Source organism: Triticum aestivum, chromosome 2B (genome assembly GCF_018294505.1).
Source record: "Triticum aestivum cultivar Chinese Spring chromosome 2B, IWGSC CS RefSeq v2.1, whole genome shotgun sequence".
Taxonomy (NCBI): Eukaryota; Viridiplantae; Streptophyta; class Magnoliopsida; order Poales; family Poaceae; genus Triticum; species Triticum aestivum.
Window position 1 is genome coordinate 228,188,027 of NC_057798.1, and position 14,449 is coordinate 228,202,475.

Below are 14,449 nucleotides of genomic sequence, written 5' to 3' on the forward strand. Positions count from 1 at the left end.
TGCCATGAAAATTTAATATGATTTTTTTGGGAATATTTGAGGATTTACTGTGCAAAAATTACTACGGGGGGAGCTGCCACCTGGTCACGAGGGTGGAGGGCACGCCCTACCCCCCTGGGCGCGCCCCCCTACCTCGTAGGCCCACGGTGGCCCTCCTCCACTTATCCCTGCACCCATCTTCTTCCTCTCCTTCACACAAACACGAAAAATCAACTCAAGCACGAGTTCCAGCCCCCGTTGCTGTGATTTTCGATCTCCTTGCTCAAATCACCTCTCGCAAAACTGCTTGGGGAGATTGTTCCTTGGTATGTGACTCCTCCATTGGTCCAATTAGTTTTTGTTCTAGTGCTTTATTCATTGCAAATTTGTGCTGCATAGATGACCATGTTCTTGAGCTTGCATGTCAAATTTATATGGTTCCAAGTAGTTCCAATGCTTTATATAGGCTCTAGGCACTTATGGGGGTTGTTGCTATCAATTTTATTGAAGTTGGTTCACTTTTATTTGAAGTTACTAAAAATTTCAGAGAAAACAATATGTTTATGAGGATGTTCCAAGGTGGTTCTTCAAGGAAGCAAGGTCCCAGACTTGCAATACGTGATGCTGATGAGGAACCACCAAGAGACGCTCCAGTGAGGCCCTGTGAATGGCCTTCGGAAAATTTTATGAATCAAGTAGGAATCAAAGAAGAATTTAGCGCATATTTGCGTAACGCCGGTCTTGAGGACTTTGAAGCTGACAAATGCCCCCAGTATCATGATCTCACAAGTTCATTTGTGAGGAGGTTTGAGTTCTCATCTTCGCGTAATTCTCCTTCAGTCATGTTTGACCTTTTATGACAAATCTTATACCATGGACTTAGAGGATTTCACTTCTGCTTGCAAACTTCCATCTTGGGGTAATGTCAGGGATCCCCCTAAATCTGAATATAGAGACTTTCTTGCTAGAATAACTGTGGGGGAATCTAGAGATATAACACAAGCCACTATAGGGAGCGTTCACTTCCCTGCTATACATTATTTTTCTCTCTTCATAGGTAGATGCATAAATTCTAAGGATGAAGCATGTCACATGTGTGTCCCTGATCTCAGCATTCTCAGGAGTGCTGTGTTAGGAGACCAATCTTATCATATGGGAGCCATTGTAGCTTGCAGGTTGCAACAGAATAGACATAACGGAGATTTCTTTGGAGGAATTTATGCAACCCGCCTAGCTAATTTTCTTGAGACAGAAATTCGTGAGGGTGATATGGAGTTACCCCCTTCTTATTTAGATTTTGATTCTATCGTTTCCCACCAGTTTGTTGAGAGGACTGAACCACCTCTCCAGTATCGACTAATCTTTAACAAACGTCATGTAGTCCATATTGCTCTTCCTGCTCCTGCCTTCTTTGATTCTCAGACAAAAGGAAGATATATTATTACCAGAGAGGAGGCAGATGAGTACGAGAGGAGAGCGGAGGCTGTTCAACGCCACGCTACAGCTCAGGCGGCGATAGCTGCTGCATCACAGTATGACCCCAGCTACACCTACGGGTATCCGCCAAGCTATCCCTGGCAATAGACCAACTTAGGCCAAAAGCCTAAGCTTGGGGGAGTACGTATTTCCCACCGACAGTACATTCATGTTCAGACACACTCAGTGCTAGATGTCGGTGCTCATACTTTTTCATTGTATTATCCATGTTAGTTTAAATTTATTTTCCTAGTTTTCTTCTTGTGTGCTTGATAAACTTTAAGAAAAACCAAAAAATTAGTTAGTTTACATTCCATGCTTGTAGTAGAATTAAAAATAAAACCCAAAAATATTTCCCGTTCTTCTTTTACTTGTTGGGAGCTTTCCCGTGTAAATAGTTTTTCTTTTCTTTTCTTTCTTTTGGGGGTCGAGAAGACCATATTGAAAATGTTTAGTGGCTCTTAAAGGCATGATTGTTTATTTAACTTAGAGCCCATATTACCTGTCTTCTCTCTTGAGTTTAATGCTTGCAGATTCCAGCTTAGTCCAATGCACGTGCACTCTTATTATTATACACATCGTTCGGACGTGCAAGTGAAAGGCAATAATGATGATATATGATGGACTTATTGGGATGAGAAAAGCTGGTATGAACTTGACGTCTCTTGTTTTTGTAAATATGATGATTCATCGTTCCTGAGTCAGCTATTATGAAGTAAACATATTTGCAATGACATTTAGAGATTATAGTTGCTTGTGCCGTGCTTGATTAGCTATGAGTTATAATGGTTTACCTTGCGTGCCAACATGCTATTAGAATGATTATGATGTGGTATGATGGGATGGTATCCTCCTTTAAATGAATTGAGTGACTAGACTTGGCACATGTTCACGCATGTAGTTGAATCAAATCAACATAGCCTTCATGATATTTATGTTCATGGTAGATTATATCCTACTCATGCTTGTATTCGGTGTAAATAATTCTAATGCATGTTTACGACTGTTGTCGCTCTCTCAGTTGGTTGCTTCCCAGTCTTTTGCTAGCCTTCACCTATACTAAGCGGGAATACTGCTTGTGCATCCAAACTCCTTAAACCCCAAAGTTGTTCCATATGAGTCCACTATACCTACCTATATGCGGTATTTACCTACCGTTCCAAGTAAATTTGTATGTGCCAAACTCTAAACCTTCAAATAAACATTTTGTTTTGCATGCTCGATAGCTCATATGTCAACTAGAGCTGCCCTTATCTTCCGTGTTAGGTGGGTTATTCTCAAGAGGAGTGGACTCCGCTCCTCATTCACGAGAAAATGGCTGGTAGCCGGGATGCCCAGTCCCATGCTTTATGCAAACTAAATCAAAATAACTGCAAACAAAACTCCCCCTGGGACCCGTTGAATGTTGGAGGCACTCGTTGTCTCGAGCAAGCCATGGATTGATGCTTGTGGAGGAGGGGGAGTATAAACTTTACCATTCTGTTTGGGAACCGCCTATAATTTGTTTAGCATGGAATATATCGTCGTCTTTTAGTTGTTATGTTGACAATGAAAGTATGCCGCTCAAAATATAATTTATCTCTATTTCAAAACCGAGCTCTGGCACCTCTACAAATCCCTGCTTCCCTCTGCGAAGGGCCTATCTATTTACTTTTATGTTGAGTCATCATCCTTCTTATTAAAAGCACTCGCTGGAGAGCACACTGTCGTTCGCATTCATTATTATTGGTTTATATTGGGTATGACTTGACTGGATCTCTTTTACCATGAATTACAATGTTTAGTCAGTCCTTGATCTTTAAAGGTGCTCTCCATTTATGTTTTGCGGTCTCAGAAAGGTCTAGCGAGATACCATCTTGTTATATCATGTTATAATTATTTTGAGAAAGTGTTGTCATCCGAGTTTTGTTATTATAGCTCGCCTAGCTGATTATGCTATTGATATGAGTAATTGTGAGACTTATGTGTTATTGTTACTATGGTTAGTTCATAATATTTGCTGAAACTTGAATGCTGGCTTTTCATGTTTACAACAACAAGAGCAAACCGAGTTTGTAAAAGTTTTTCTTTTTCTCTTTCAATTTGTCAACTGAATTGCTTGAGGACAAGCAAGGGTTTAAGCTTGGGGGAGTTGATACGTCTCCATCGTATCTACTTTTCCAAACACTTTTGCAATTGTTTTGGACTCTAACTTGTATGATTTGAATGGAACTAACCCGGACTAACGCTGTTTTCAGCAGAATTGCCATGGTGTTGTTTTATGTGCAGAAAATGAAAGTTCTCAGAATGACCTGAAACTCCATGGAACACCTTAGAAAAAATAATAAAAAATCCTTGCCAAAGATGAAGACCAGGGGGCCCACACCCTGTCCACGAGGGTGGGGGCGCGCCCCCCCTGGGCGCACCCCCCTACCTCGTGGGCCCCCTGGTGGCCCTCCGACGCCAACTCCAACTCCATATATTGGCTTTCGGGGAGAAAAAAATCAGAGAGAAAAAATAATCGCGTTTTACGATACGGAGCCGCCGCCAAGCCCGAATCTCTCTTGGGCGGGCTGATCTGGAGTCCGTTCGGGGCTCCGGAGAGGGGGATTCGTCGCCGTCGTCATCATCAACCATCCTCCATCACCAATTTCATGATGCTCACCGCCGTGCGTGAGTGATTCCATCGTAGGTTTGCTGGACGGTGATGGGTTGGATTAGATTTATCATGTAATCGAGTTAGTTTTGTTAGGGATTTATCCCTAGTATCCACTATGTTCTGAGATTGATGTTGCTATGACTTTGCTATGCTTAATGCTTGTCACTAGGGCCCGAGTGCCATGATTTCAGATCTGAACCTATTATGTTTTTATGAATATATGTGTGTTCTTGATCCTATCTTGCAAGTCTATAGTCACCTACTATGTGTTATGATCCGGCAACCCCGAAGTGACAATAATCGGGACCACTCCCTGTGATGACCATAGTTTGAGGAGTTCATGTATTCACTATGTGCTAATGCTTTGTTCCGGTTCTCTATTAAAAGGAGGCCTTAATATCCCTTAGTTTCCAATAGGACCCCGCTGCCATGGGAGGGTAGGACAAAAGATGTCATGCAAGTTCTTTTCCATAAGCACGTATGACTATATACGGAATACATGCCTGCATTACATTGATGAATTGGAGCTAGTTCTGTGTCACCCTATGTTATGACTGTTACATGACAAACCACATCCGGCATAATTATCCATCACTAATTCGGTGCCTACGAGTTTTCCATATACTGGTTCTCACTTATTTACTTTTCCGTTGCTACTGTTACAAACACTACAAAATACCAAAAACATTACTTTTCCTGTCTTTACGTCTGTTAGCATTACCACTACTATCATATTACTTTGCTACTAAACACTTCGCTGCAGATACTAAGTTTCCAGGTGTGGTTGAATTGACAACTCAGCTGCTAATACTTGAGAATATTCTTTGGCACCCCTTGTGTCGAATCAATAAATTTGGGTTGAATACTCTACCCTCGAAAACTGTTGCGATCCCCTATACTTGTGGGTTATCAAGAGCCTTAGATTCTTGTTATGTGTTGATTTGCAAAATTTCTGCAGCTATATATTTGCTCAATCCAAAAGACATATTTTACTCAACCTTCAGTATAATGTATTTCTAATTGTTCATAACTCCTAAATTTTTTGTTATGATTTTGCAAGATTTCAAAATTATTGTATTTCAAAGTTATTATACTGATTCCTTCATGCTTCTCTCTTTGCTTTTTTTTCTTTCCTACAAGAAGATGCCGAGTCATGTAATATGTTCAAAGAAGAGAGAACCTGCATTTTATGAATGCTTTCTTCTTTCTTCATTGTTACTTAAAGTTAGTGAATTCAGTTAAGTTGTATTGAGCAGCTTCATACGCATGGTTTCTCCACCTACACATCTTACTCAGTCACGAGGCCATTAAGATCTTTTGCCTTCTATAAAAAGGGAGATGCCATTTAGACCTTACTCTGTCCAACTTGATCTTTAACTTTTTTTAGGAAAGGCCATCATGGCTAGCTTTATTGAATTAAAACATGCTTACATCATTCAACTTGATCTTTAACTTGCTACTACTGTTTCTAAGCATTTTCCCAAGCATTGTTTTATTTGCTTAAGAGAATGAGCTGACCTTATTCAGTGGGTGTGCCAAGTAAAAAAAATTAGAAACTGAGCAATTAGTTCCACTCTTAAATTTTGTACAGCAGTCCAAATTATCCAATAAATCATCTATTAGCAGGGTCAAATTATAGAAGTTGAATCAGTTGTTCCAAATTACCCAGCGAGACTTATTCCATTTGTTTATCCTTTTGGCCTTTTAATCAAGAACAACGTTTGATATTCTTATACTACAAAACCTCTTATATTCTCCATTTTGGTTATGTTGGCCTCACTTAATTGCTTTGCAGATTGAATTGACCAATCCGTGTGATTGAGGAATCCTTGTGGAGAAAAAGAATTCAAGGAACTCCACAGCTCCGAATACAGAGCTGATAAATCGAATGAATCGAGCAATGCTCTGCTGATCTATTCATCCACATGTCTTGATCTGCATGTATTCACTGTTTTTCCTCTGCTGGTTCAGCTTTGTTAAACTTATAGTAGATATAAAATACCTGTATATATATGCTTAGAACAAGCAAAATTAGCACTCTCTATCTTGAGTTGTCAGTTTGATTTACATACACATGTCACTAGACTATGCATCATCAAGCAGAATGTTTATGTATGTTGCCAGTAACAAATTGTATGAAATCTTGTGTTAAAACAATGCTATCAAATTAACTTTCCAACCAGGATTTCAAGAAAAAAAATGTGTGCTGGAGAAAGAAAGGGAACTTGGTAAGGTCTGTGCCTACAAGAGTTTGTCTGTTCTTATTGGTTGCCATATGCAGCTTGCGGGTCTCAACTTAATAAATACATCAACCGTGTACAAAAGAAAAACTCATTACATGAATCCTGAGTAGGTATTTTTAGTCTTTCACAATGTAATTTATTTATTTTTCTCTCATAATATGTTAGGTTCGACATTGGAAAATATTTGGCATGAATGGAGTTGATTTAAATCTTGAAAGACTTGGATTGAGACCTATGTTTATGTGTGTTGCCAGCCAACTGTGGAAACTGAAAGTAGAGACACAATTCACATAATAAGTAACAACTTGTGATCCAAGTTTAACAACCTCAGCTCCATTCTAGATTGATGTTTAAGTTCTGAAGTGTCGCTCTCCAGATTTCTGTCTGTTTCCATTTTTAGCTCATTTTGTAGGTATGCTTTAGGCAAAATTTGGTCTGCGAAGATACTGTTTCAGCAAAGGGCAAAGGGAAAATTATCAAGTTCGATGATCCAGTTTTTGTTCCATAGGATTCCCTTTTTCAAATGAATCTCCTACCTGAAAAAGGGCATGGTAGTGGATATTGTATATGTTTTATGTGCATCAGAAGAGACGACCGACTGGATGATTTTGTGCACATATTCTGTAAATTCAACTTACCAATAAAGCTTTGACAGGTGTGTTCATTGTGCTCTTCATTTCAAACAACATATCATCTATTATTCTTTAATCTGTTTATTTGGCGTACTGTAGAACTTATTTCTCCGTGTACTAAAACACATACCTGTAAAAAAGGGATTGAGTTAAAATAACTCCCGGTTTAAGTTAGGATTGAGCGAAATTACCTAAAGGGCTATGTCCATCTTCCACAAATGGTGTAACCAACTCCCCTGCAATGCTTCTTGCTTGTAGAACAAGATTCTTGATGTTACTTATGGTGCCCCTTTGGGCTTCTTCTTCAATGGTCCCACGCCAGCCCAAATAATAGATGTCTTGCTTATTTATTGGTGCTCCTTGGACCCCTCTCTTCTATTACAAAAAAGGGGTTTACAGCAACTTGTGTTTTGGGGCTTAACAAAGTACAATTGCCTTTGTCTTACATAACTCATTTTTGTGTATCCAGGTCATATTGCCAGCACATTCCAAGCGGAATGGAGTGCCCAGTTTTGTCCAGAAAGCTGAGGCCTTCAAGTGGTTTAGCATGATATTTCCTTAGTTGTCTTTTTGACTAGAAGAAGGAAGAAGTGTTGCTTGACTGGAATGAGATCACAAAGGAATCTAAGACAAGCTTTGCTACATAAAGTAGTCTGACGTGATCTCCATATTCATACATAATATATCGATGTGAGATTCAACTGTATAGTTAAATATAGTTTGATTAGTATATTTCCTGCAGTTAATTTTGGACATTGCTTATCTGCTTATTATCATTGATTTCTTGCAACAAGGACATTTTATTTGCGTGCACCTGAAAACTTAGCAGCGGGTGTTTTTGTAACTTATGCAGGTTATGTGCACATTGGAAGTTGTCGAATATCTCCTGATCATAGGTTTCTTGCATATACTCTCGATACATCTGGGGGAAACTGTTTTCGCTGGAACTGAAAGATCTTTAGTCTAGGTATGTTATGCTAATAAAAAGACAACAAAGGAGTATAAAACGCCTGAACTGCGTCTAAGTATGTTATCAGAAATAAATAATTTCTGCCCCATAGCTGAACCGCGTCTTTTCTCAGTGTGTATATATGTTAGAGATGTGTAAGATTTAGATAATTTTCTTCATTTGTTAACTTTACCAATGTATGGATGACATGCTTCATTATGTTATATCACATCTGAAAGTGCATTATACTTGTGGTTTATTAGAATGTATAATTTCGGTCAAATAATTGAGTTGTTCTTTTCTTTGGTGTATATACAAGTTATAGATGTGCATGATTATGTTTATTCTCTACATTTGGTAAATTCACCTATGTATGGCTGACATACTTCTTTAGGTTATGTTTCTAAAGCTCCATGCTTAATCATCCAGACTGTTTCCAAGTGACTGCTTTACACATGGGAGACTGGATGGCTGGAAGAGTTCAGAGAAGCTGGTGTTATGTTACATATGATCTTCAAGCTAATGTTATGTTTCTTGCATGGTTTGTATATTTGTTGCAAAAACATAGTACAGGAAAAAGATCTATGCTCATGAAGATGGCAAAAGGGAACTACATGTGGAACAAGAACCACCAGCACTGACCAGTTGGGCCTCTGGATAGTGGTAGTGAACAAAAATTGCTTGCCCTATAGAGTCAATGTATTCTACTACTATCCCACTTGCTGATTTTTATGTTATGAAATTATAGTTCAACCATAGTATGTGTTTACACTCCTGCTGTGAGATTGTACTATGTAAATTATGGGAGGACAATATAGGCCTTTATATGCAAAAAACTCCTTGTTGAGATGAGTAACTTGAGCCATTTGGCACAACAGGTTTATTTACTTACTTGCAATAATGTGCATTGCCTTTTATTCTACCGTGTAAAAAAAGTTCATAAGTCATGACACAAGAATTCTCTACTATTACCATATGTTCTTGCCCACAACCAAACAAAGTAAAACATAGATTTTATTTTAAATGAGACTCTATGCTACCAAATTAAAATGTGTATATGTATACATCTCACTATAAACAACACCGTTTTTCTTGGCTAACGGAGATTAAATTTGTTGCCATATGTACTTGCCCAAACTAAACCAACTAAACCATGAATTTCTTTTCATCGCGCACATGTCTTTAGCGGGTCTCTGCGCCATTTGGCGCAACGGGTCAACTAGTATACACACACACACACACACACACACACTACGTGTCATGAACCTTGGTTCGTCTGCGGGGGACTTAAAGGTTTCCGAGGCAGGTGCCACATCAAAGTTCTGCATATATATTATGTATTCAAACATCACATCCACACATCTCCATACATATGTGTTTGGCCCACAAGCAAGTGATGGCAGTTGTCCTATAGCACTCACTCACGGGGTTATTGGCAAGATGCTTCGTCCATCTCTCTGTGCCCGCTTGGTCAATCACTTCGACCGACAATGATAGAGGTTAATTTCACTTATAATTAGGAGGGGATTAAATTTTGGTTCGTCTTATACGGTTCAGTACATGCAACTATACTTCACGCGCATGTGTATGCACGAATCCCTCCCACTGGTTCGAAGTGGTGGTGGTGGGGGGCGGGGCGGAGCACGTGACGCATCATGCACCAGATCTGTGTGGGGACTATGTGTTTTTGACGCATGCATGCACCACATCAAAATGTTATGCTTTTGGTATTCAAACATATATGCATGCATCACGCATGTCCATACATATGTTTGGGGCACATGCATGCCGTGGTTGTCTTTGGACACTCTCCCTCACTTGGTTATCATCAACGTCCTATATATTCGTGGGCCCGCATGGACGTCTCCATCACTTCGACCAACAACATGAGAGAGGTTACCAGGGTGGATTCTTCTTCTCTTGGTTCGCGTTACCGTATAGTCGTACGTCGATCATGGTGAGATTCGAGACCTAAGTTTGCGAGCTCGCATACACATGAATCAAAGTTGTGCATTGGGTATATTCAAAGACCACATGACACTTCATACATATGTTAGGGCCACACAAGCACGTAGTGGTTGTCTTCAGGCACTCCCTCGCGTGGTTATCGACGACAAGCTAGCCTATTTTGTGGGGCTGTGTGTGGAATGTCAATGCATGACTTTTACCCAACAATCAAGAGAGGTTATACCACCAAGGTGGTGATCCTTCTTGGTCAGTCTTACAATACGCCTTGGTAAGATGCCCCCTCCCACCGACTCAAAGTGTGTGTGGGGGGGGGGGGGGCAGAGTACTACTTCGCACTAGATGAACCTCTGTGGGGTTGGCGATGCCTGTTTAATTTGCGATACACATGTGCCACATCAAATTTGTGATTTGGTTATTTAAATATCATAGCACATCGTTTTCACACACACACACACACACACACACACACACACACACACACACATCGAGCCACCTGCAGGTAGGGTTGGTAAGTGGTTTCACCCATCTAACGCCAGAAGAACACATCTGTCACTACAAAAAAGACACATCTGCGACATTTTGGGCAGAACGGAAAAAATTTCTCTCATGCTTATGACACCTACGACAATAATTGTGACAAAACCCGGTATCATCATAGATGTGGTGGGATCCTACTTCTATGACAAAAACTCATGACAGAAAATGGGCTTTTCATCCTGGGCGGGCCGGAGACGCACTTGCATGACATTCTTTGGGCCGTCCATGATGGAAAAAATCGTGGTAGAAGCGAGGGTGAGGAAAATATCGGGGAGTTCCCGGTTACGGTGGGTGGTCGGGGGCCGAGCGATGCGTGTTTCTCTCGTACACTTACGCGTGTGGGTGCAAGGCATGGGGCTCTAACTGAATCCGAGCGAGGCGTTCGCCTACTAAACCCGAGTGATTGCACTAGCTACGTTACTCAACCCCGATCGATCCCTTACTATTAACTGAACCCGATCGAGCGATTCCTTCGCTACTGCTGCTAACTGAAGCCGATCGAACTTGCTGCCTCTTGATGAACAGTGAGTGTTGTTGGGGCTTGGATGAATAGTTCCCGGTGGGGGTTGTATGAACAGGACCCCGTGGGGGTGTAGAGGCTGTTGCGCTAGATGAATAGGACCCTGATCGAGCCGGTTGGGGCTGGATGAATAGCATGACCCCATGGAGGGCTGGTTGAATAGTAGCCAGTGGACAAATGGATGAACAGTAGCCCGTGGAGGGGTGGTTGAACAGGACCCCATGGAGAGGGCTGGTTGAACAATAGCCGGTGGAGGAGCGGTGGAGGCTAGATGAACAGGAGCCCATGTGGATGAACAGTCGCAGGTGGAGGGTGGAGGAGGTTGATGGTGGATGAACAGTAGCCCATGGAGGTTGGAGGAAGTCGACGGTGGAGATGATTAGTAGCCTGTGGAGTCCTGTTTCGCGGTACGCCACACCCCTCTCGATGAACAGGACCCTCATTTCGACCGTAGAGCTCCAACACAAGTCTGTTTCCCCTGTTTTGCGGTATGCCACACCCCTCCCGATCAACGAGATCCCGTTTCGACCATAGGCACTCAAACACAAGTCCGTTTCCTTCGTTTTGTGGTACGCTAGACCCCTCCAGGATCCCATTTCGACCATAGGCGGTCGAACACAAGGCCTCGTTTCGATCGGCTATTCCGTCCAAGTTGGTTGTCTCCGGATGAACACGATCCATTCCAACCCAGTCTGGTGCCTCCCGATGAACAGGACGCGTTCCGACCCAGTCACTTGGCTCCCGATGAACACGGCGCTGTTTCCTCCGTTTCGACCCAGCCGGTTAGCGGAAGATGAATAGGACAACGTCGTTGCCGTCCATTGCCTCTCCATGTACACGAGCCCTGGCCATCCGTATGCGCAAGTACGCGTTTCGAGACCACTATCATATGTATGTACATGGCTGATTTTTTGGCATGTGGCTGTATGTATGTGTACACAGTTTAGACAGGACAGCCTGAACTGCTACGCAGGGGGCTCTACTATGACATGTGCCTCTACTTACTTGGCCACGGTTCATCATTGCAGAGCGACCGATCGACCAGTATGTATGTACACGTTCGCGATAACACAGACAACACTACGGACGCTTCGACCGAGTGGGTCCCAGCCGTCAGGGAGGATAAGGACGCACTTCCTTGCATGCGAAGATATAGTTGCTGGGTCCCAGTTGTCAGGGGGGAATCAATTTTTTTGCCCGTAATTAGGACGCACTTCCTTGCATGCAAAGATGTAGCTAGTGGGTCCCAACAGTCAAGGGAAACGTTTCTTTCATGAAATACGGTAGCCCATCAGGTGGATCCCCGCTATCAAGTGGAGGAATCATTATTTTGTGCATAATAAGGAGGCACTTCCTTGCTGCAGCCTTGGACCTAGCTGTCAGCCTCTCCACATATAGTACTCTTATGATGGAAGTCGTTCCTTGACCACATTGACCACACCGCGCTGAGAGCACCAAGGCGGTGGACGATGGTGAGGCCTAGGAAGGGGACGACGCGGAGCCGGGGAAGATGCGGCAGTGGATGCCCAAGCGGAGAGGAGTACGGGGAATGACTGGTTTGGCTGCGGTGTGAGGCCGCCATCGCCGCAGAATAACAGGGGTTGTGGGTGACTAGAGGGATGGCCTGGCCAGAGGTTGGAGTAGAGTGGGGCGGTGAGGCCTACATGGCCGAGCCGACAACGGGAGGCAGGAGCAGGCGACACGACCGGCACTGGTTTGGGCGGCTGGAGCAAGAAGACCAAAGGTTGAAGAAGCACTATGACCGTTGGATGGACATCGTACGGTCACGGGAGCTAGAATCGTTCATATTGACTAAGTTGACAAAGCCCTCCGTCCACGTCAACTTAGTAGGCCCACAAGTTAGCCGCCCAATATGGTGGGTCCCAGCAAGCAGGGGGAGTATTCATTTTTTTGTGCATAATAAGGAGGCACTTCCTTGCGTGCAAAGATATAGCTGGTGGGTCCGAGCTGTCAGCGGGAGGAATGTTTTTCCGCGAAATACAAAGGCCCTTCCGGTGGGTCCCAGCTGTCAGGTGGAGGAATAATTATTTTGCATGTAATAAGGAGGCACTTCCTTGCGTGCGTCCATGTACCCAGCTGTCGGCCTCTCCACGTACAGTCCTCTTCTGATGGATGTCATCCGTTGACCACGTTAGCCATGCCGTGCCGAGAGCACCAGGGCGATGGACGACAGCGGGGCCTAGGAAGGGAACGGCCCAGAGCCGGGAAGACTCGGTAGTGGTTGCCCGCGTGGTGGGGAGTACGAGGGTTTATTGATTCAGCTCTCGTCGCTGGAAAATAACAAGAGGTGTGGGTGAGTAGAGGAATGGTCTAGCCATCGATGGAGTAGGGTGGGGCAGTGCGGCCTGTGCGGCAGCACAGCCGGCGCTGGTTTGGGCGGCTGGAGCAAGAAGATCAGATATTGAAGAAGCAGCACGGCCATTGGATTAACATCCCACGGTCACTTCTGCTAGGATCGTTTGTGGACTAAGTTGACAAAGCCTTTCATACACGTCAACCTAGTAGACCCACAAGTCAGCCTCCAAATCTGTCCCAAATAGCATACAACCCCAAATTTCTAGCCAGATTCAAATTAATTTTAAAACTAAACATACCTTAATTTAAATCCAAAGAAATTTTACCCATGCAAAAACAATGAAATTTAAAATACCAAAATCAGAAAGAAAAAAGTATTTTGGAACTATTTGCTTGTTTGTTGTATTTTTTTTCATTTTCTAGCCCATTTATTATTACTTATATCCCATTTCTTATTACTTATAGCCCATTTTCTGGGCAAGCCCGAATGCATCTCTCCTCGTCTTGAAAGATTTCCGGCCTAGCATGGCGTAGAAAAGCAAGTAGGCCTACGTTGGTTATTCTGGAAAAAACAAAAATAGCTTGGCTAGACATTTTCAGAAAGGAAAAAAAGCTGGGCTAGTCATGTGGTAAACATATGAAATAAAAGCCTGGGCTAGACGGGCCACAGCTCCCGCACAACCCAGTTGATACCCTTCTCCGTCCCGAAAAAAAGAATTACTACACGCGCTGTTGGGTCCCGGGTGTCTGCCGCTACTTGTGCAGTTATCTCGCTTAGTGACTACGTTGACAGTGGTGTGCGACCCAGATGTCAGGAAACCATCAGGAGGAACCCTTTTTTCTTGTACAGTCATCTCCTTATTCCTCCCGGTTGTTGACCATGTTGACAACACCGAAGGGCAGCGCCGTAGCGAGCGAACCAAGGCGGAACTCTCAATTTTGTCCTCCTTCCTTACTCGCAAAAGAAAGAAAGAAAATCAAAGACTTGAGAAGGCGTACAGAACAAGCTAGTGTGCCAGTAAAGAGACATTGCTGAGTTTTTGAAAAAAGAGTGACGTGCTCCTATAGATGGTTCGAATCCAAACCTAGACTATGACTATATATGGTGCTATGGTACTCTGCAAGTAATGAAACTGACATATCCATCGTTCGCTTCTCCTCTTCTCTACTTACTCTGCCTAGCATCAGAAG

General features: G+C 42.9%; 1 long non-coding RNA gene across 1 annotated transcript; it reads left to right on the plus strand.

Moving 5' to 3' along the window:
* The first annotated feature begins 7,600 nt into the window (after positions 1-7,600).
* On the plus strand, positions 7,601-8,764 carry LOC123041108 (uncharacterized). The gene is made up of 3 exons (XR_006418372.1): positions 7,601-7,658; positions 7,822-7,935; positions 8,312-8,764. It is a non-coding gene; the product is annotated as an uncharacterized lncRNA (long non-coding RNA).
* Positions 8,765-14,449: the final 5,685 nt, after the last annotated feature.